Source organism: Macrotis lagotis, chromosome X, assembly GCF_037893015.1.
Source record: "Macrotis lagotis isolate mMagLag1 chromosome X, bilby.v1.9.chrom.fasta, whole genome shotgun sequence".
Taxonomy (NCBI): Eukaryota; Metazoa; Chordata; class Mammalia; order Peramelemorphia; family Peramelidae; genus Macrotis; species Macrotis lagotis.
In genome coordinates this window covers 433,606,442-433,629,706 of record NC_133666.1, presented here as the reverse complement: position 1 = coordinate 433,629,706, position 23,265 = coordinate 433,606,442, and positions in this window count along the sequence as shown.

The window sequence follows — 23,265 nt, the reverse complement described above, 5'->3', positions numbered from 1 at the left end:
CAGGAAGATCTAGGTTCAAATTCAACCTTAGATACTTACTGGCTATGTTACTCTGGGCACTCTACTTAACTTTATGTACCTCAATTGCCTCATCTTTAAAAATGAGATGGAGAAAGAAATTGTTTTACCAAGAGAATCCCCAAATGAGTAATGAAGAGTCAGACATGACTGGAAAATGACAAGAAAACATACTCAGATTTTGCACATAGTAAGCCTTTAATTGACTGTTGTTTATTTTAATAGAAGCAGGGAGAAAAATTTTGAAACTACTATACTCATTCATGACTATATAAACAAATGGAAAAGTGAATCAAAGAAACTTTTCAAAGTAATAAATTACAAAAATGAATGACAGATCTATAGTAGCTAAGGAATGAAATGAATAAATGGATACAGAAAATAATGGAAGTCTTTGAAATATCCGTTTTATGTTTCTTTGAACAAATAATGTTTTTTAAGTCTGTTCTATATTGATTTGACAACAGGAAAACAGTCTATAATTAGAAAGATAATTTTACTACAGTTTATATAAACAGGTTTGTGTGTGTGTGTGTGTGTGTGTGTGTGTGTATAACAATAGCATTTCCTTTTTGAATGTAACTAAATAAATATAATATTCTTTTTAACCTTACCATATGCACAGCTACGATTTATGAATCAGATTTTTTTTAATGAATTTTAGATATAGATTTAAGGAATCTGTTGACACCCTAATTAATTCCATTTTCTCTATTGATGTTCTTCAGTAAAATTTTTTCAAGGTATTTATTACAGGAAATATGTTCTGCCATTAACTGCTACTCATTATTTGTATTAAGTTTCAATTTGTGACCACTGATACTATGCAAAAGAGCTATTTGAAATCAATGACAAGTATAGTTCATAGGAAAGGAAGTAGAGAAGGATGTGGAAGTCTTTCACATCTGATAATGACTACCTCTATGAATCCATTGACAATCTATACTCTAATTCTTCTTACATATAGGATTCAGATTAGGCACAAAATGGTTACTCGTATTTTTCCTTGACATGTAAGTAACCCTACTTTTTCAAAGGTTATGCTGGTGGGGTAAAAACTGTAAATTAATCAAATACAATTCCAGATAAAAGTGTCTATATAATGGTTGGCATAAGCACAGAAAGAATATTTTACCAAATTATTCACTATCAGAAAAGGTTTATTTTTATGCTGATGACTAATGATTTAAAAAATAAAGACAATCCAGTGATGTGTTGTCTATTGATTTAAAAATGCATTTAACTCGATTAGACAAAATGTAGTCCCAAGAGCTCTCTAAAAAACTAGATTCCCCTGTATCTGTTAGAATTATATATTACTTTTTATCAGATACATCAATGAAAATATTGCTTTTGTCAACAATCTCCTTATTATCAACATTAAATGAGACACACAATAGGGATATCTATGTGGAAGTTCTCCCCAGATTTTAAATGGAAGATAGATTCTTTATGCTAATCTTGTACAAATATTTCTAATTTTTGATGGCAATATATTTGTATCATTGAGCCCTAGAATGAAGAAAAATTATTCAATCAATTTGATATTTATTAAAAAAGAGAATAGTTTAACTATTCATACTGGAAATTATTGAGGCAGGTAGACTATGATGGGAGAGGAGTTTCCATGCTATAACTACTAAAGCTGGTCCTCCTTGGTTTCATGCCAATTTTAATAAATATGCTGTAGTCTACTTCAGTCTGTCATTAGGAGGAAGATAAAGTGAATCTAATTCATGGAAGATTTGAAAATATGGAAAAGAATTATACAATATGATAAATATTCAACACTGGAAGAGGGAATATACTTACACTGATAAGATCATTAAATGGCAAAGTCTTAAATAACAAGATTCATGAAACTCCCTTTCTAGTAGGATGGTTGTAATAACATCTTCCATTCTCCTCAAAGAAAATAGTGATTTTAGGTATTTTGAATTTTAAAAAATTTATAAACATTATCTTGTTATTTAAATATATGACATATTAATAAATAATATACAAAACAATAATAGATAATGTGAATATACAAATAATTAATATAAGTATATGTTATATATTAAATATCTAGGTATACACACACACACACATATATGTGTGTGTGTGTGTGTGTGTGTGTGTGTGTGTGTGTGTGTGTGTGTTTGTGTGTGTGTTCCCTCAGTAAAAATCTAAACTTGTTAAGGCAATCTTCTTGTTAAGGTTTCTTTTGTACGCTCCTTAACACCTAACTCAATACTATGTGCATACTAATGTAAGATTATTAAATAGTTTTACATTAAATACAGTTACATTTTATTAATTCACACTAAAGCAAAGTGTAGTCCAAATTTAGTTGTTCCTTTTATGATCTAGTGATCAGGATGATGGCAATAAGGTGACTCTCAGACACAGGAGAACATGAGACTTTATAATTACATCCTCCCTAATTATTTCTAAGAAGATGTTATTTTATATGTAAATTGGTATTATGCGAATTAGAGAGGATATTTGAATAAAGAATTAAAAATTTTAAAAATGAATAAGCACAGAAAAGAATAGTTGTATATGGAAAAAGACAGTTCTTAGAAAGGATAAAAGGGAATTTTCTTGCCTGCGATAATGAAAGTTAAAAAACTGAATACTTTTTATTCATCTATTTTAAAAGAAGACGTAAAACTTATCTTCAGATTATCATGCAATGAAATGATATTGAGGGTTAGATTGTATTGGTTTAATAGTGAGCTTATCTTAGAAGTCCTTCTAGTTCCTAATGGTGATAGCATAACATCTTCTCTTGGTATCTCCAGAGAAGAGAAAATCTAAGATGGATAGGATAATATCCTAGAATTTGGGAAACTGAATTTGAGATAAACAAGGGTCCATTGAAAGTAATGAACTTCATGGCTAGCAGCTTAGATTAGTGGGATTTTTTGGAAGATGATGAGAAATAAATTATCAATTGCATACATTAATGGCTATTGCAATTTTGTATTTGAAAAATTCAACCACATGGCACACACACACACACACACACACACACACACACACACACACAAATCTCTTTGTAAAGTCTGCTAAAAAAACTCAGTAAGAATAGGTAGATCCTTATAGTTTTTCACTTAAGCATAGTTTATAATCCTTCTTTGAGTAACTATAGAAAGAAAATGGGACAGCTGGCACTATTCCTTTCCATATCATGTGTTAACTTAATGTAAAATTATGATGTTATTGAGAGTCCTTTGTCATTCTATTATAGAACATTCAGAAAGAAAAATGCAATGTTAATGTATTTTTCCCATGTTTTATGCATTATTTATAAGTTCAAAGTGGTGAGATGTTCAAAGATGAGGTAGCTACTTTTGTCTTAATAAGCTGTTGAGGTCAGAATACCTCAGAACTGCCTAAAGCTCTATTAGGATCCATTTTATCAAGTCCTTTCAAAATTATGAATAGGATAGCTAAATAAAGACTGAATTATTCACTAAGAATTTTTGTAGTCACAGAGGAGCTGAAGCTGATATTTCCATAGAAATTATTGAAGCAATTATAACAATCCCCTGAAGTCTGAAAAGTGCTTTCTATTTTCCTCATTGAAACATAAAGATGAAGAGTTTTTTTTGATAAGTTCTGTTGGTTATTTATAATTTCACTTGAAGAAAATAAGGAAGATACCAGGAAAGACAGAGTATCATATTAAAGGAGGGAATCAAGGAAAAAAAGTGAAAATAGTGACAAAATGGTATTTTCTTTATCTTTAGAAAGGTGGGCAGTTAATGATTTCATAGATTTAGATTAAGAAGATATTTTGAGGTCAGTTAATGTAGAACCTCTCATTTTATGGAGTTGGGCACTGAAGCACAAAGGTAGCTTGCTTCAGGTCATACAGTGGCAGATGTTTATTTCAAATATAAATCTCATATTTAGCCTCTACATCACGTAATTTGTCACTGAGAGAGACAAAAGATTGCTGATGAAAAAAAGTGTTAAAATAGAAGTTTTTTAAATTTACACTGGAATACATGTAGTTCATCATCATTAAGTGCCTCATATTTTTCCCTTCTCCTCTGCTCTCTATTCATGTAAAATCAGAAACTCCTGGAAGTCAGGATGAGTATCTGAATTCATCCTTGGATCTTCAATACTTAAAACAAGCTGAGTGAAATAAAACCCGAATCCTACAATATATTGCTTTAAAAAACACAATTAGAATAGAATATACTAGAAAAAGTAAGGTAAAAGCCTGAATCAGAATACATTATGCTTCACATAATCTCAGACAAAGCAAAATCTAAAGTCCATCTAAATAAAATAATTTAGGAGGTAGATGACATCTTGCTAAATGAAGAAATTCCAATATTAAACATTTCTGCACTAAGTTGGTACAGATAAATGGTGTAGTATTGAGATTATTAGAAGATAAGAGAGCTACAGGAAAATACAGATCGTAAAACTATACTAATGGGAGACCTCAATCTATTCCATTCAGAATTAGTGAAGTCTGACTAAAAAATAAACAAGAAAGAAGTTAATCAGAGGAATAAAATTTTAGGGGGAAGTTAGTTATAGACTTCTGGAGAAAACAGAATTGGGATAGAAAGGATTATACTTTTTTCTTATTGGTATGTACCACCTACACAAAAAAAAATTATATTGTATTAGAGCATAAAAACTCCACCATCAAACGCAGAAAGACAGAAATATTAAATGCATCCTTTTCATATCATGATGCAGTAAAAACTCCATTTCATAAAAGGTCATGGAAACATAGAGTAAATTTAATTGGAAGCTAAATGGTCAAATTCTAAAGAAAAATTGGTCAAACAAGTCAAAGAATTAATTTAATTCAGGAGAATAACAATAATGCGACAATAGACTAAAACTTATGGGATATAGTCAAAAAAGTTCTTAGTGGAGATTTTATTTCTCTAAATGCTTAGAAGAATAAAATAGAGAAACAGATAAAAGAATGGTCATGCAACTAAAAAAAGTAATATATGGATATTCACAAAATATAAATTGTCCAGATTAACAGAAATAGAAATAAAATACTTACAAATCATTATTGATTAGAAAAAATGAAAATTAAAACAACTTTGATTTACTACCTTATACCTATCAGATGAACTGATATGATAGAAAATAAAATAATTATATTTGTGATGGGTAAAAATTGGAACACTCATTCATTGCTGCTGGAATTGTAAATTGATCAAACCACTTGGAGATCATTTTGAATCCCTGTTCAAATAGAACTTTATATACTTTTTGATACAGATAAAGCCAATACTAGATCTGTATTTTAAAGACTTCACTAAGCACTAGATATGGATAAGGAAAGATTCACATGTACAAAAGTATTTAGAGTTCTTTTTATAGTTGCAAAGATTTGGAAATATGAGAGGTTGCCTAATATTTGGGGAAAGGATGAACAAGTTGTGGTATATGAATTTCTTCTTTGTTATTTTCTTTGGCTTCGTTATTTTAAATAAATTGATGTTTTGCTTTTCCAAATATATGTTGTGAATTTTTTTAAAAAAATTCATCCATAATCCTAGGCATATTTCTAAGTTACAAAATTTCCTTGTACCCTCCCATTCCATCTCCCTGCCCTCAACAGTAAACAGTCAAATTAACTTTGTACTTACACATTTGGGTTGAGCATGTTTGTAGGTTACCATTTTTGTCATGAGGAATTAGGATTAAGGAAAAGAAATACATAAGAGATTTTTTTAATGAAGTAGTTCATCAGATTCTGAAAAAGTGGGTTTTTTTTTTGTTTTTGTTTTTTCTTCCTCTGGATGATGGTAGCATTGTCCATAACTGCTCTAAAACAGTTGTCCTAGCTCTCTGAACTGACAAGAGGAGGTGTTTCCATCCAGGTTGATTATTTCACAAAGCAGATGTTAATGTGTTCATTGTTCCCCTGGGTCTGCTACTGTTGCTTAGCATCAGATCCTATAATTCATTCCATGCTTCTCTAGAGTCCAACCATTTATGTTTTCTTATGGAACAATAGTATTCCATAATATTCATGGACCATAACTGGCTTTATCATTGAACAATTGATGGTCATCTCCTCAATTTCCAATTTTTTGCCAGTACAAAAAGATTTGTATGAATATTTTTCAATATAATGAATTTTTCCTAATTTTTATGATTTCTTGTGGATGTAGTCCTAGAATTGGAATTGCTGGGTAAATGGTATGAAGAGTTTTACTGTTCTTTGGACATAGTTCTATATTGTTCTCCATAATGGTTGGACCACTTCATAACTCCAACAGCAATGCATTATGGTATATGAATATTCGATACTTCCCCCTTGCATAAGATGCACCTTAATTTGGGGGCCCAAAATTTGAATAAAAATGTATCACATAAAGTTTTTGAAGTCAAGTTTTATTCATCGTGAAATTCAAGGACTTTCTACTCATAGCTTTCAGGCATCTTTTGAGTTAGTCTGATGTATGGACAAAAGCTTAGTCCATTCTGTTTCATAAATGCAAAATCTATTGTGTCTTCCTTTGAAATCATTCACTTCATTTGCATCAGCAGTTCTTCTTGCCTCCTGCTGAACCATCTTTGTGGACATAGGAATTCCAATTGCCTTTTGCTCTTCAATCCATAGCTTCAATTCACTCTCTAAATCAGGCCGTTTGCCTGACTTGCCTCTCATGGCCTTCTTCTGCCCTGGTGTTTTCAGTAGTGCTGCTTCTTTCCATAGCTAGTCTCAGATTGTTTTCTCAGGTGGAGATGGAGGAGGACCAAACTGACATTCAGTAGTACAGTTTCCATTCAGTTTTGCAAACTAGATCACTTTTAACTTAAATTCGGCATTTACAAACATCTTTTCTGAGTCATATCTGGGCAGAAGATGGCAAACTATAACCTAATATACCAGTAATAGATGATAAACAATGAGCTCAAAGACCACAAGTGCAAAAATGCAGGAAATGGAAGTAAAAAAAAATCTATAAACTCTGTACAAGTCATTCCCAGGTTTTAGGCCCTATTTTTTTTTTGAATAAGGGTATGTCTTATACATGGGGGATGTATGTAATCCTATGTAATGTATGTAATCTTATGGTTCTATGAAAAAAATATGAATAGGCAGATTTCAGAAAACACCTGGAAATATGTGCATAAGCCAAATTTGAGTAAATGAACTGAATGAGGAGAACATTTTACACTGAAAAAAAGCAACATTGTGTGTTAATCAACTATGATTGATTTAACTGTTCTCAGGAATACAAATGATCCCTGACAATTCTAAAAGACTAGTGATGGAAAAAATGGAAATTGCTTCCAGAGAAAGACTTATGGAATTGAATGCAGTTTGAAACATACTATTTTAACTTTTATTTGACTTTTTTCCTTTTCTTGTGGTTTGTTCTCTTGTTTTTCTTCTTCTTTCACAATATGACTAATATGAAAATATGTCGAATGTGCTTGTATATGTATAATCTATATCAGATTACTTGCTGTCTTGGTGGCAGCAAGGTGGTACAGTGGATAGAACACTGGTCTTGAAGTCAGGAGAATGGAGTATAAATCCAAAACTCTGGCACTTCCTAGCTATATGACCTTGGGCAACTCATTTAACTCTCATTAACTTGCATCTAGGACCATCTCCAGTCATCCTGATTCATATTTGGCCAATGGATCTAGATGACTCTGAAGGAGAAAGTGAGGATGGTGACTTTTCACAGCATTGCCTCACACAAATCCAATTTATGTGGTTGTCATGACACCACCTCCCTGATGTCATGATCTTCTTTGAGACTGAAGGGAAAAAAGAATTATTATTAATTCTTGCTGTCTTGATTAAGGAGGAAGGAAGGAAGGGAGAAAAATATAAAACTCAAACTCTTATTATAATGAATGTTGAAAGCTATCTTTATCTTTAAATGAAAAAATAATATTAGGAAAGTAAAAAATTAAATAAAAAAAATCCTCATATTGTAAAAGAAAAAAATCTGGAAATAGAGAGCAGAACAAACTGGCAATCAAGAAACTATCTTCTGTAAAGGAAAATGATCTTTAACTTGACTCAGTGAATATTCTTTTCAATATCAATGTGTTCTTTGGAAATATTTTATTTTTAATGTGTTATTGTTTGCTGTTTGTCTTTTAAGTTGTACCTCAATGCATTTTATTTTCATTTTCATCATAAAGTCATTAACTATTGCAAAAAACTAACACTATTTTGGTTATAGATATCTTTTCATAGATGTGTATCAAACCAATTAATTCATCTGTTTTTGGACATGTTCTGCTATAGTTCTTTACTTTTGATATAAATTCTTGCACTTATATCAAAATGAAGTCTTCCTGTTATGGAATAGTATTTTTATGAATATTATATTATTTTTAATTACAAGCAAAAATAGTTTTCAACATTCATCTTTTTGTAAGTTTTCCAGCACATTTTTCTACCTCCCTCCTTTTTCTCAATATCAGTGAATAATCTGATTTAAGTCATACATGTAAAATCATGCTTAATATATTTCCATATTAGTCATGTTGTGATAAGTAGAATCAGAACCAAAGGGGAAAACATGAGTAAAAGAAAAAAATATAAATTTTATAAAAGTGAAAATAGCATTCTTTGATCTGCATTTAGACTCCATAGGCTTTTATCCCTTTGTGAATAACATTCCTTCATAAGTCTTTTAGAATTGTCTGTTTTACTAAACTGCTGAGAGGAGCTAAATCTGTTGATTTACAGCAATGGACTCCTGGTTCTATTCACTTCACTCAGCATCAGTTCATGAAAATCTTTTGAAACTTTTCTAAAATCCAGTCACTCATGATTTCTTAAAGAATAATAGTACTTCATCATATTCATATACCATAATTTGCTCTCCTTTCCCCAATTTATGGGTATTCCCTCATTTTCTTTGTCACTACTTTGTCACTACTGAAAATTTCTATAAATGTTTTGTATATGTGGGTCTTTTCCCATTTTTTATGATCTCCTTGTGATATGGACCTAGTAGTCTTATTGATGTATCAGAGGTTATGCAGAGTTTTATTGCCCTTTGGACATAGTTCCAAATTGTTCTCCAAAATGGTTTAATTTTACAACTCCCACAGTGGAGTAGTGTCCCATTTTCCTCATATCCTCTTCAACATCGATAATCTTTCGTTATTGTCACTTTAAACAATCTGATGGGTCCAAGGAGGAAACTCAGAATAGTTTTATTGGATTTTTTTAAATCAAAAATTACTTAAACCTGTTTTCATATGACTATAGATAGCTTTAATTTTTTCATCTGAAAAGTGCCTGTTCACATCATTTGCAAGTTTAACAATTTGAAAATGACTTTCATTCTTTAAAAATTGACCCACAGTTCTTTATATACTTTAGAAATGAGTCCTGTGGGGTGGCTAGGTGGCACAATGGATATAGCACTGGCCTTGGAGTCAGGGGTACCTGGGTTCAAATCTGGTCTCAGACACTTAATAATTACCTAGCTTTGTGGCCTTGGGCAAGCCACTTAACCCCATTTGTCTTGAAAAAACCCTTAAAAACCTTAGAAATGAGTCCTATATCATAAATACTGGTTTTGAAATTTTTCTCCAGATTTCTGCATTGATTCTAATATTTGCTGCATTGGTTGTAGTTATACACAACCTTTTTAAATTTAATATCATCAAAATTATCCATTTTGAATTGTATAATGTTTCCTATCTCTTGTTGGATCATTTTTGTCTCCCTTCTCCATAGATGATAGAACTATTGCTTTTTCATCTAATTGGCTTTTGTATGATCCTTATTGTCTAAATCCTGCATTAATTTCTACTTATCTTGGAACAGAGATAAGGGCCTGTTCTTAGTTTCTGTGTTGTATGCCAAAAAGCGAGTCATAGATCAAACAAAATTTAGAAGTGGATTTTTATTTTGCCCAGGGATTGTTAAGGGCTAAGCCCAAATCTACCAAACTTGAGAACTGAATGAGTGGGTTTTTAGTATTTAGTGCGGGGGGGGGGGGGTATTGTGAGCAAGCAGGGCACAGAAGCAGAGATAGTGGTTAGATATATTTCCTTGTCAGACTATTACACAAATATGGCACAGTATGGATAGGAGGCCATCAAAAGATGGAAGAGGATCAGAGTCTGCCTTATGCTTAATAGGTTTCCTGTGGCATAGGGTAGTCATGTACCCAAGGGCTTAGGTTGAGTGGAGTTTACGATGTCACAGTTCAAGCTGCAACTGGGGGAAAGAGAGACAGTTTGGGGATGAAGCAGGAATTTTACAGATAACAGCAAAAGGATTGAGTTAACAAGAGTGGTGAGTCTCAGATAAAATTTATGGTATATCTCATGACCCACCATGGTCCACTGTTTGAGTCCTGTTAGGATGCTCCCAGGACCAAAGGTACCAACCAAATTGTATTACTGAGGAGTTTCTTGGGACCAATAAAAGTGTGAAGGACCTCCTTTACACAGGGGTAAACAAATATTAATATTATACTTCATCTGCTATATTATTTTTCTAGTTTTCCTGGCAGTTTTTGCCAAAGAGTGAGCTTTTATCCCAGAAGCTAGTCTTTATGTATATTAAATAACAGAACACTCATTTCTGTAAAAGAAATTTTTGCTCAACTGATTGAAAGGCACGAATATTTAATTTAATTTAGGCAGAATTGCCATTTTTATTATATTAGCTCAGCCTATGCATAAGCAAGACCCTTTTTTTTAAGAGTTGACTTTATTCCTGTGAAAAGTATTTCATAATTGCTTTCACATAGTTTCAATGTTAGTCCTGGCAGTTAGACTCCCAAGTATGTCAAGTTATCTATATAGTTACTTTAAATGGGTTTTCTCTTTGGGACTCTTTTTTACTGGGCATTGTTGGCAATATATAGAATTGCTGATAATTCATGTGGATTTATTTCATTCATTTATTTATTAATTTATCTAATTATCTATTTATTCACTTATGTATTTATGTATTTATTTGTTTGTTTCTTTGCAAGGCAATGGGGTTAAGTGATTTGCCCAAAGTCACACAGCTAGGTAAGTATTATGTGTCTGAGGATGGATTTAAACTCAGGTCTTCCTGATTCTATAGCCAGTGCTCTATCCACTGCAACACCTACCTGCCCTGATTTATTTTATATACTACTTCTTTGTTACAGTTGTTAATTATTTCAAGCAGTTTTACTTGATTTTCTGTAAGTATGCCAAAATACCATCCCCAAAGAATAAGCCTACAAAGAGTGAGAGGTTTGTTTCCTCCTTGTCTATGCCAATTTCATCAATATTTTTCCTTCTCTTGTTGCTAACATCCAAATTTCTAGTACAATTTTGAATAATAGTGGTGACAAAGAACATCCTTTTTCACCCCATTTTATTGTGAATGCTTCTATTTTATCCCAGTTATATAAGTCTTGCTGATTGTTTTAGATAGACAATGCTTTTCATTTTTTGTTTGCTTAGTATTCTGCAAGGAAATGGGATTGTTACTTGCCCAAGGTCACATGGGTAATTTTTAACTGAGACTGGATTGGAACTCAGGTCCTCCTGACATCAGGGCTAATGCTCTATTCACTGTGCCACTTAGATGCTATTAATTTTTAGCAAAATTTCTCTTATTTTTTTTACATTATTAAAATAGTCATGTTGCAAAATTAAACATAACCCTCCTCATCCCACACAAAGAAAAATAAACTTCAACAGAAATAAAGTGAAAGAGAAAAAGTGTGCTTCATTCTGTATTCAGATACCATGAACTCTGGCTTTGGGTTGTATAGCATGCTTTATCATAAGGCCATCAGAGAAATTGCTTCAATATTTTCCCAAAATTTCTATTACTAGCTGTATTTCCCTGCATCCTATTCTTCCTTAGCCCAATTTATTCTATTTTCTTTCTCTCCTTTCTCCCTTTTCTCCTCAAAAGTGTGTTGTAGGTGACTATATTCGCCAATGATCTTCCTTCTCTTCTATCACCTACATCCCCCATCAACTCCACCATTGCTTTTCTCCCATCACTTTCATCATATGTTTTCCTCTAGGTAAGACAGATTTATATAATGTGTGTGTATTATTTCCTGCCTGAGTCACTTCTGATGAGAGGGAAGGCTCAGGCCTTTCCCCTCACCTTCACCCTTTCAACTTCATTGCAATAATTTTTTCTTGCCTCTTTTATGTGACATTACATCCCATTTATCTCTCCTTTCCATTTCTCCCAGTTCATTCCTTTTCTTGCCCATTAACTCTATCTTTAATATATTATACCTTCATTTTCAGCTCCCCTTTGTGACTTGTCTATATGTGCTTCTTCTAACTGCTCTAATCATTGAAAAGTTTCATATGTATTATCATTATCATCTTGCCTTGCAGAAATACAAGCATTTCAACACCATTGAATCCTTCATAATTTGTCCTTCCCATATGTACTCTAAGATCAACTTTCTATTCAACTTGTGTCATTTCAACAGGAAATTTTACAATTCCTCTATTCCACTGAATATTTATTTTTCCCCTGAAAGAGCATGTTCAATTTTTCTGAGTAGTTACATTTTGGTTTTAATCCAAATTAATTTGGCTTCCAGAAGAATATCATGTTCTAAACCTTATGAGTCCTAATATAGCAAGTACCAAATCTTGTGCTTTTCTGACTGTAGCTCCAAGGTATTTGAATCGTTTCTTTCTGGCTGCTTATGATATTTTATCTTTGACTTGGGATGTCTTGGAATTTGGTTATAATAGTCCTGATAATTTTCATTTTGGGAGCTCTTTCAGGAGATGATCAGTGGATTCCCTCAATTTTATTTACTTTTACTTTTTAAAAAAATTCAGGGTGTCTAGGTGGCACAATGTTTAGAACACCAGCTCTGGAGTTAGGAGTACCTGAATTAAAATTTGACCTCAGACACTTAATAATTACCTAGCTGTTTGATCTTGGGCAAGCCATTTAAACTCATTGCCTTGAAAAAAAACCTAAAAAATATATCTATTAATTTTTTACCCTAGTTATATACAAAAGTAAGTTTCAACATTTTCTTCAAAACCTTGATTTCCAAATTCTTTCCATTCCTCATCTTCCTATCTATCTATCTATCTATCTATCTATATCTATCTATCTATCTATCTATCTATCTATATATATATAGTACAAATGATGCTTTTTATACATTACTAAAAAATCTTATTTAAGAGTAAACATAATACACCCCCAAAATAATATATGGACCCTCATGAGCAATAAAGTAAAGAGGAAAAAATAAAAATTAAAAAATGTGCTTCAATCTGTGTTCCAAACCACCAGCTCTGTTGTAGGTGGATCATATTCTTTATAATTCCATCATAAAAGCTACTTCCATGTTTTTCCACCATTGCCATTGCTGATCACAACTCCCTCTATTCATACCTCCCCACTACCATATAGTATATATTCTCTCTCCTTTCACTCTGTTCCAATTCTTAAATGTGCTTGGCCCTGGGGCCAAGAGGTCCTGAGTTCACATACCACCCCTTAAGATCAGCAAACACCCTGCCTGTGGTCATACAATCCCAGCCCCTTGCAAGAAGTACAAAAGAAAATGTGTTATATCTGACCATTCTCCCATATGGTCCGTCCTCTCCTCCATCACTCACACAGCCTCCCCTTCCCTTGTCCCCCTTCTACCTCTCTCAATTTCTATTTTGCCATCTGCTTCTAGGATATCAGACAATTTTGCTGGATTAGCTCTTCAAAAAACTGATGTATAGGTTCTTTTCCTGGTCATGACTTTTGGTAGTCCAATAAAGATAAATTATCTCTCTTGGATATATTTTCCAGGTCAGTTTTTTTTTCTGATGAAATATTTCACATTTTCATCTAGTTTATTTATTCTTTTAAGTTTTTCTTATTATCTCTTGATTTCTCACAAAGTCCCTTAGCTCTATTCTACATTTATTTTTTTTTAGGTTTTTGCAAGGCAAATGGGATTAAGTGGCTTGCCGAAGGCCACATGGCTAGGTAATTTGAAGCCAGGTACTCCTGACTCAAGGGCTGGTGCTTTATTCACTGTGCCACCTTTAAAGGAATTGTTTTCTTCAGAGAGTTTTTGTATTTACTTTTCCATTTGACCAAGTCTACTTTTTAATAATTTCTTTTCCTCATTGGTCTTCTGCACTACTTTTTCTGTTTGATCTAAACTGGTTTTTAACATATTATTTTCTTTGGAATTTTTTGGATCTCCTTCACCAAATTGCTGAATTGGTTTTCATGATTTTCCTTCATTGCTCTCATTTCTCTTCCCAAGTTTTCCTCTACCTGTCTTAAAAGATTTTCAAAATATGTTTTTGAGTTCTTCTATAGACTGAGGCCAATTCATATTTTCTTATATTATTTGGATAAAGAAGCTTTGACTTTGTTATCTTTTGAGTATGTTTTTGGATCCTCCATGGGACTAAAGTAGTGGTCTATGGTTGAATATATTTTTTCTGTTGTTTGCTCATTTCCCCAGTCTAAGATTTGATTTTAATTCTTTGTTAATGTGATCCTCTGCTTTCATGGTGGAGGATGAACTTTCCCAAACTTTTGAAGGTTTTTACAGCTGTTTTCTGGTACATCCTCCAGGGTTCTCAATTTCTTCAAGGTCTCATGAGAGACTCTGATTGTTCTGACCTGTGCTCTGCTCTGTGGGTGATCATAGACATTCCCCTCTGTCCTGAAGAAGGATCCTTGGTCTTCTATGGCAATACAGCTGTTTTTCTTGAGACTGGGGGCCCCAGACTGTGATATTGATCTGAGAATGGGAAAAACCAAACAGTTTTGCCTCAGGGATAGATAGCCTAGACACTTCTGCAATCTCCCCCGCCCCCCCCCCCCCCCCAATCTCCTTACCATCCCTGGGCTCAGGTTTCTGGAAGCAGCTGCTAAGCTGTCAGCTCCTGATTCCTGGGGCAGTACAGTTTTTCTGCTAACGTTCCAAGTGGTCCTCGGGAATCCATGAGCTGAGAGCTCAGGAAAATCCCTCTGCTACCATGGACCCAGGCACCCTGAAGATTCCTAGAAGAGTAAAGACAGTTTGCTGCTGTGGCCCTTTCCTACTCTTCCCCATGGAACTTTTCCACAAATCATCCAAGTTTACTTGGGCTGGAAAATTGTTTCACTCAATTTTTCTGTGGGTTCCGCCACTCTAGAATTTGGTTAGAGTCATTTTGTAGAAGTTACTCTGTCATCTTGTCTCCTAAAACACTCTACATTCTAGAAAAGATGATTTATTATTTTCTCTTCCTTCCATTTGACATTCTATGTCTTATCAGCATGTTTCTTCACAGGATATTACATACTTGGAATGGATTTCATTTTTACAGTTTAACTCTTTTGAAAGCGGAGACTTTGAGAGGATGTCCTCATATTATATTAATGATAGGGGTGGACCTGAAACTAAATCCTAGCTTTTTCCCCTCCAAGAATTCATGCTGATTCTGGATTGTATTGAATATTCCATTTCTGTCTTTAAAAAGGAGATTATAAATAAAATGTTCTTTCTTTTATCCTAACCAAATGATAAAAAATGAATTATGCAAGTGAATTGCTTGTACCAATCCTTGCACTTTCCCTAGCTTAATGGAATTAATGCAGTTTCAAAAACATGTCTTTTCCCATTATTCTTCTCATTTGTTCCATAGAGGATTTTGTTATTCTTTGGCCACGTCCCATTTTACATTACCTTGTAGACCATACCAAAGCCTTTCTTGACAAAGATCTTCTAGTTTGCCTTTGCTTCCCCTGTGGATTAAGGTTAAGTGACTTCTGCAGGGTCATATACCTAGTAAGTATCTCAAGATCAGATTTGAGCTTGTAGCATCCTGATTCCAGGACCTCTGCTCTAACGATTGAGCCACCCTGTTGCCTTCTTAAGAGAATAGATTAATATTTTTCAAATAGATTAAGCTTTTAGAAGGTATTTTTATTTTAAGTTCTATCACTTACTATTCCTGTGAAATATGTTGAGTCACCCAATCCAAGCCCAAGTTTACCAGTTTACTCATGTAAAAAATGATAAGGATCAATTAGATAACCTTTAAGTTTTCTTTAATCTCTAACTTTATTATCCTTCACCAATTCAGGAACCTCCTCTGCACACTCTATAACATTGGTGTCAACAAACCAATTAATCACTTCTGGAGTGGGGAAACTCACCACTTAATGAAGGAAAACCTGATCCATTATTTAACACCTCTAATTTTGAGAAAGTTTATTTCTTCTATTCAGTAGAAATCAATCTCCCTTTAGCCTCTATCCACTTAGTAATTTTATCTGTTTCCTAGGGCCATGTTAAATAAGTGTAATCTCTCTTCCTGCTGACAATGTCCCTCCTGATGATACAGATGTCCAAATTTGTCCAAACTAACTATCCTTTTCCTTATACCTCATTTGACTTTTTGCATTTATTTTTACCATCCTCATTATTCCTCCATAGCCTATCTATGTCTTTCTGTCTAAAATATGCCAGAATGAAAGGGTTCTGGCATACTTAAGACGGTAGATACCATACACACACTTACAGATCTAGTAATGTAGCTTAATTTTATTTTTGTATTTATGTTGTTTTGCTTTCTTTGGCTATCCCATTTCAGATACTCATGTTTCAGATACTCACTTCTTAATTTTCATATGAACCATGTCTTCTTAATTTTCATATGAAATATGTTATCTATGCACCTCTTCTTCATTGTATTTCATTATTGACTTTTAATCCTAAATTTAAATTTTTTCATTTACTTCATGGAATTTAATCCCATTATATTAAATATATTATTCTAATCTGTTAAGATTCTTCCTTGGAACAATTCTCTAATCATGTAAATTTGATATCAACTGGGGATCTATTTTTTCCCTAAACTGATTGAAAGTAAAGTATAATATTTAAATAACAGAGAGGAAATAAAACCAAAGACAAAAGTACCTCAAAGTATCCATTCAGAAATGTTCAGAGATTGCTATCAATACTCCATAATCAGTGAGTAGTCTAGAAAAATACTTTTAGAAAGGAAGAAAGAAAAGAAGGTGGGTGTAAAAAAGAATGAGACACATAGAGGAGGAAAAAAGAAAGGAAGGAATGAAGACCAAAAGAAAAAGGAAGGAACAAAAGAGGAAATAAAAAGAAGGAAATAAACATAATGTAAGGAAGGGATGAAAGAAGGAAAGAAAGGAAGGAAGAAGAGAAGGAAGGAGCAATGAAGGAAGAAAAAAATAAAAGGAGAAAAAAGCATCTTAGCATAAAAACAATATTCTTATATTGAGGTCACTTAAAAGAGAAACCTAAGAAAAAAAGAATAACTCAAAGATATCTAAAACCAATATCTGTAAGAAAAGCAGTTAGGTCATAAATTCAACTTGATTTCCTAGAAGAAATTAAACAATATTAAAATATAGTTAAATGATTTTTTATTAATAAAATGGCAGTACAAGGGTGAAACTGTCTTAATTGAGTAAAAGAGAACACAGTCTAGGACAGGAAGTGGCCCAGCAAGGGCAGAGGGCTAGCAGAAAAGAGGGAAAACTAGGTGAAGTGGTTGATAGGAAAAAATACTGTCAAGGAGGGAAAGAGTGAATTGACAGACAAGAAAAAAAGCAGGAAGGAGGAAAATGCAGTTACTAATCTTAACTGAATATGAATGGAACAAAGTGTTCCCTAAAATGGAAGCAGAGAGCAGAGGGAATCAAAAAGCATCATTCTTCTCCTTTCTCAAATATATAGAGAACTGAGTCAAATTTATAAGAATACAAACTATTCCCAATTGATAAATGGTTAAAAATATGAATAGTAAATTTTCTGATGAAAAAGTAAAAGTTATTGCTACTCATCTGAAGACTCTAAATCACTTTTGATAAGAGATATGCATATTAAAACAATTCTGAGGAAATACCTCATACAGATTCAATATGATAAAAAAGGAAAAATGATAAATGTTAGAGGGGGTGTGTGAAAATTGAGAATCTATTGCACTGTTGCTGGAGCTGTCAAGTAATCCAACCCTTCTGGAACATAATGTGGAACTATGCCCAAAGGACAACTAAAGTGCATAACTTTTGTTCTGACAATACCCCTATATTAGGTATGTATCTCAAAGAGATCACAAAAAGAAGGAGACCCATGTATGTAAAAAATATTTGAAGCTAGCCTTTTTGTGGTGGCAAAAAATGGAAATCAAGTGGATGCTTATTAATCAGTGAATCACTGAGCAACTGTGATATATGAATGTGATGGAATATTATGTAGTAAGTAATAATGAATAGGTAGATTTCAGGAAAACCTGGAAAGCCTTGTATGAATTGAAAGATGAAATGAGTACAAGCAGGAAAACATGATACACAGAATCAATACCATTATATGATGATCAACAGCAAATGTCTCAGCTCTTCTCAGCAACACATTAAAGGAAATGCTCTCTATATCCAGATGCAGACATGGTGGATTCTAAATACAGATTGAAACATGTTTTTTTTTTTTCCACTTACTTCATTATTTTTTATTGCTCCCTACTAATTTATTTCTTCTTTCACAGCTGAGACCATATGAAACATGTTTTACATGACAGCACATATGTAACAAATTTACCATCATTATAGGACATGGAAAGGAGACATTAAAAAAAAATAAACTTTAGAAATTATAGAAAAGACTGCAAAAAATTGTCTTAACATAATACTATGAAATACTACAAAAAAGCTTTGAGAACATTGCAATCCAAATCCAGAATTTCAAGGTCAAAGAAAAACACTGCAAATAGTCAGAAATAAAGAATTCAAATACTGAGGTGCCATCGTAAGGTTCACATGTGATTTTGTTAGCACTGCCTTTAAGGAATTTACAATACTATATTCCAGATGGCAAAGGGTATAGACTTATTGTCAATTATAATTTACACGGAAAAATTGAGAATAATCCTAGAGAAGGGAATATAGTCTTTTAATGAAATGAAGAAATTTAAATCATTCTACATTTTTGTCCATAGCAGTGAAGAAAATTTGAAGTTCATACACGGGTGTTAGGAGGGAAAAAATGATTAACAAAATGACCAAAAACTAAGCAAAGGATCAACTTTATTTTGCAAAATAAGGAGATTATAATTATGTGGTGATACAGAGTATCTAATCTGATAACCCTTTTGATTAACTCTATTATTTCTGGATGATTCTATGACAAGAATGGAAAGAGAATGGAAAAGAAATACAATGGGGGAAGGAAGGGGATAGAAAAGAAAATTTTGGCTAAATTATGTCCCATAATCAAGGTGTGCAAACCTAACAAGAAGAAGTGTATAGATAAATATCTGATATTTGAAACTCACACTTAACTAGTCAAGAGAGGGAGGAAGACACACACATATGCTCATATATAGACTAATGCAGTTTGGTACAGAAATGCATCCCTTCACTGAAGAAAAATGAAGCAAAAAATGAAAGAAGGGAATGAAAGATAATTTAGACTAGGGAAGATATATACTTTCATACATACATGCACATAATATAAATATAAATATAAATATAAACATATAGATATAGATATATAGATATATAATCTATATCAAAGTGCAATACATAATTTAATATTATATATAATGTAATACCTGGACAAATTATAGACACATAAGGTACACATGTAGATATATATGCATATGAAGATATGAAGATACACTATATATATAAATACACACACACACACACATATTTATGTTCATTGTGTAGCTAGCTAGACCTGTAAATGACTTGGACAACATCAAAATTTTTTGCCTTATCATGTGAACATACATGTCTGTCATATGGATTTTGTTTTTCATTTGTTCTCAGTTGCGTGGGATGTTATGTTGGGAGTGAGAGAAGTGGATTTTCATTGATCAAATATAATTTTTAAAAAGCAAAATTTATATAAAAGATTTTGTACAAACACTTAAGTTTTGTCTCCAGTTTGAAATGAAACCATTTAGTATTTTTTGGTATAGGGTTGAAATAAACTCTAGATCCACTTAATTTGATTCTTATCAGTTTGCATTCATCTGTTTTGCTCACATTACGCATTTAAGTGGGCATTTGCATCTGTATATGACTATATGTATACATGTATGTAAATATGCATATATGTGTGTGCTGATTCTGAAAAAGGGGTAAAGAGGGAGCAGAAGAAATGGATCCATATTCATGAACCATGGTCCATATTAAAGCTAATTTTTTTCCTCATGAAATTGATATATAATAAAAAATCCTAAATATGATTGCCATAAAAAGATTTTATAGTTTTTTCATTCAGAACATAAAATGATACATGATATCCAATAAAATTCTTTGAATTTTACTGTAAATTTTAAGATTTAAAATTAATGATTCCTGCATAGATCTATTTGGCAAAAAGAATAATGCTTCTTCTAGTAATTTTTTGTATGATAAAATGTGACAGTCATTTTTGGCCCCCTCTTTTCAAATTATGAGAGCACCCTGCTAATCAGATAATGTTCTTCTTCTATTTAATGAAACCTAATTCACTCATCACAATAATAAATTTGGGTTAATTCTTGTAATGTCAACTGTTGAGGTCTTTTTAGCATTTTTTAAATGGGTTTCCTAAATCTTATGTCCTTGGCTAATTCAGAAGTGTTCAATGTGTTAAGCAATTGCAAGGAAAATTCTAAGGCAGAATAATGTTATGGGTCAACTAGTAAGTGGAGGCACTGGTGTTGGCACTGACCCTCTGGATCTTGCTGACAAGGCTGAGGGGAGAGTTTTGGTGCAGGAGAGCTGAGGCCATCATCCCTGGGCTCCTCTGGTATGAGGAAATCTGAGTTCACACCTCCATTGTGGCTCAGGCCTCTTCCCAGAACAAATACAATTACAGACTACTTCTGCCCCAGTCACAGGTGTATTAAAAGAAGAGCCAACTCAGCTGACAATAGAGAGAGGGATGACCTCACCCCAGGATAGAGCCGACCACTTATAGAAAAAAAAAATGAATTTAACAGCTTCAATCACGTCCACCAGGCTAAGGGAGAAAGCCTCCAGAGAAAAGAAACACCACCTCCTAATGGCCAGCCAGAGAAATTACATGACGTGAGCAAATCCTCTAGCACCACCTACTGGCCAGTTGGAGAGATTGTACTCAGTCAGTAAAGCCTCTTGAGATCCCAACATCAAACCTCTGTGAATCAGCCCCTCCCCAACCTGAGGTCATAGAAAAATGAAGAAAGGTCAGCAGGAAGGTGGATGTACAGAAAAATTCATGGAAGGAAAAGACCCCAACTCAGAGAGACCTAGAACCTCTGAGGAGAATAAGATCTGGTCTCCAGCACATAAAGACTTCCTTGAAGAAATAAAGTAGGGGTTTAAAAATTAATTGGAAAATTTGGGAGAATCAATTAATACCTTATGATAAAAAAAAACAATCATTGGAAAATACGAATGAACAAATACAAAATGAGAATAATTCTCTAAGATCCTCAATTGGACAGATACAAAAAGAATAATTCTCTCAAAACCTCAATTGGTCAAATGGAAAACTCTTTCAAAAGGAGAATTGACCAGCTGGAAAAGGATTTGCAAAAGGTAAATGAAGAAAATTTCTCTCTACCAAAAAAAAAAAGAATGGAGTCTGTGGAAACTAATGACAAGAAAATGTAAAATACCTCATCAGCAAAACCACTGTCCTTGAGAATAAATCAAAGAGGGGCAACCTCAGAATTATTGGACTTGCTGAAAACATTGAAGAGAAAAAAAGCCTAGAAGTAATATTATTGGATATAGTTATGCAACAATGCCCTGATATCATGGAATTAGAGGACAAAGTAGTTATTGAAAGAATACATCAGTCCCCTCCAGAAAGAGATCCTAAAATGAAAACACCAAAAGAACATTGTGGCCAAATTATCGAATTATCAGATAAAATAGAAAATCATGCAAACAGCCAGAAAGAAACAATTTAAATACCAAGATGGGTACTGCAATAAGGATTACACAGGACCTGGCTGCATCAACATCATGGGAAAAAAGGGTGTGGAATGATATATTATGAAGAATGAGGGAGAGTAGAAAGAATCCACTATCCCACAAAGATGAGCCTTCTCTTTCAGGGGAAAAGATGGACACTTAATGAAATGGAAGATTCCAAAAATTCCTGATGAAAAGACCAGCGCTTAATAGAAAATTTGGACATCAAACATAAGGTTCAAAAGTCACATGAAAAGGTTAAAAAAAAGGAGGGTAAAGAAAAAAAAAACTGCTATCCAGTAAGTTAAAACTGGATATATCCCAGCATGGGAAAAAGATTCTCATAACTAGCCAGAAGTGATGGGACACTCATAAGTTATATAGAAGTGATGGATACACATGACTTATCCATGAGACTTCTATCTAATCGAGTGAAACAGGATATAACCTTAATTGGAAGAAAGACTCTAGGAATTCTCAAGAATTGTATCTCTATTAGATAGAATGTACTCAGTTGGAAGTGATGGATACTCAGAATTTTCTATGACTCAGAGAGAATGATTTAATAACAACTCCTCCTTAAAAATAGGGACAATAAGGAGATGGGAGGAGGGAGGGTAATGAACAGGGCAAATCTCATTACACTAAGAGGTACAAAATGCCTATGGTAATAGAGGGGGAAGAAGTGAGGAGATGAGAAACACCTGAATCTTCTTTTCATCAGACTTGCTCACATACTCAGTTAGCTTAAAAAACATCTAACCTCTCAAGTATTAAAAGGGGAAAAGGGGAGGGGGGGGTACGGAGGAAGGGAGGTGGAGGAAAAAAGGGGAACTGACAAAAGGAAGGGAAGGGAAAAGGAAAAAGGGAAAGGGGGAAGAAAGTGGAGAGGGGTGGATATAATAGGGCAAGCACACTGAAGGGGGTTGTATTCAGAAGCAAAATACTGAGAAATACATATAAAGGAGGGGGAAAAGGGGGGAATACAAACAGAGGGGAAAGGGCAATAAAAATGAGTAATTATAACTCTGAATGTGAATGAACTCTCCCTTAAAACATAAGTGAATAGTAGAGTGGATTAAAAACCAGAATCCTACTATATGTTGCTTACAAGAAACTCATTTGAAACAGAGAGATACATATAGAGTAAATTTAAAAGTTTGGAACAAAATATATTTTGCTTCAGCTGAAGTGAAAAAAGCAGGGATAGCAATCCTTATCTCAAACAAAGCAGCTGAAAAATAGATAGCATTAAAAGAGATAAGGAAGGAAACTATATCCTCCTAAAAGGTACCATATACAATAAAGTATTTCATTACTGAATCTTTGTTCACCCAATGGCATAGCAT